The sequence below is a fragment of the Mycetomoellerius zeteki genome, unplaced genomic scaffold, assembly GCF_001594055.1.
Source record: "Mycetomoellerius zeteki isolate Tzet28-1 unplaced genomic scaffold, Tzet1.0 scaffold191, whole genome shotgun sequence".
In the NCBI taxonomy this organism is placed as follows: Eukaryota; Metazoa; Arthropoda; class Insecta; order Hymenoptera; family Formicidae; genus Mycetomoellerius; species Mycetomoellerius zeteki.
In genome coordinates, this window is record NW_017256866.1 from 643,264 (window position 1) to 645,116 (window position 1,853).

General features: G+C 26.1%; 1 pseudogene; it reads left to right on the forward strand.

Moving 5' to 3' along the window:
* Positions 1 to 1,447, forward strand: part of LOC108722047 (uncharacterized) — a 56,754-nt pseudogene extending 55,307 nt beyond the window's left edge.
* Positions 1,448 to 1,853: the final 406 nt, after the last annotated feature.

Below are 1,853 nucleotides of genomic sequence, written 5' to 3' on the forward strand. Positions count from 1 at the left end.
TGGGTGGTGTATTCTTGGTACTTTCCGTAGGCGTCGCCTTATCATGTGTATATACTATATTAGAATTACTTTGGGATGTTGCCCGAATATCCATTCGAGAAAATGTAAGCAGACTATTCTTATTTACAACACAATACATCACAATCGTACCATCATTTCTATCAAAATGTACCGAATTTACTGAAACCAATGTAATTTTAACACGAAGATAACAGAATAATCAAAATTAATTTGAAGAATTAACGAATAACTTTCCAAACAATAGACTCCAATTTCTTTCAAATTTAATATAAATATAAACCTAAAAAATATTTTTACTCTGTCATTTTGGTCCATAAGCGGTTTTATTATCCTTTCCATTTTCACCCTCTTATCTATAAATAGAATGATAATAGAGAAAAAACAAAATTTAACAAATAAGAGTTTTTGGATCATTGATTACAAATATAAAATCAATTTGTAAAATTATTCGCTTAAATACAAAAATATTTGAACAAATTAGTAAACAAATTCAAAAAATTTGATGCTGTGTTTAAAATCATGTATACAAATAACTCTTAAACATATGTCACAATACTTTATTTCAATCTTTTTGCTAATTTGTTCACATTTTTTATTTAAATGAACAACTTTACAAAGATTCCATATCATAATCAATGATCCAAAAAACTTCTATATTTTGTATTCATTTTCGTTTTTTACATGTTATTATTCTACTTATAGATGATAAGAGGATGAAAATTGAAAAGTACAGGTCCTTAAAACGGTTTATGGACCAAAATGAGAAAAGATAGATAAAATATTTTTCATAATTCTATATTTGTGCCAAATTTGAAAGAAATTGGAGTGTATCACTTGGGTAGTTTTACTTGTAAGATGGCGATTTTCATTAATATCATCATAACAATATCGTGATGATAATTCCAAAAAATTTTATTGATTTAATAATTGTAAATTTAACATATTTTAACTAAATTATAACTAGCAATTAAAAATATGGCCTCGTAAAAATTCTGCCATTTAAAAATTCTAATCGCTTATTTTTTCATAACACATAACATATTCATACTTATTTATCAAATACACAATGTATGTTATTTACTTTATAGGTATCTTTTAAGGAAGAATTAATAAATGAACTAAAATTTATCGCAAAATGCAGTGGCTCTAAACCGGTACGAAAAAAAAGTGAATCATCCAGCAAAAACGAAAATGACAGTACAAGAGGATGTACTCCTCCATACGGTTTTGTACCAACAGTAATAAGAACGTCACCAATTGACAACAAATAATGACGGAGCAAATCCTGAACAATAAAAAGGCTATTTATTCACACAGATTTAATACTTTGTAGTTCTCAATGGCTCAGAAGATAACGAATTGAATCGTTAAACTAACATGAGAACATTTTAGAGCATTTGTGTGCTAAATAAAGGAATAAAAAATATATATTATATATAATACATACTTTTCAACAAATTTACTTTAAAAAATTGCATTGTTTCATTCCCTTTATACATTAATTGCAGATAAAAGTAATAGAAGAAATATAGCAACAAATCTTTGCATGAAAAATGATGGCTATGATAAAATAAAATAATTAATTAACATTATTAAAAAAATTAATCTTCTTATATAATTTTATTTCCTCATACTCTTTCCACTTAAGTGAGCAGAATGAAACAAATAAAATTCAAGATCTGTTACAGGCATTTAATACCGACTAATTTAATACTGAAAAACAGTAATTAATTATTACTGTTATTCAGTGTTTTAATACTCCAGAGAAATAATAAATTAATATGACAATCTTGCGTTTCGCGGGTTTTCTCCGTGTTCAGATCCATTCTTGG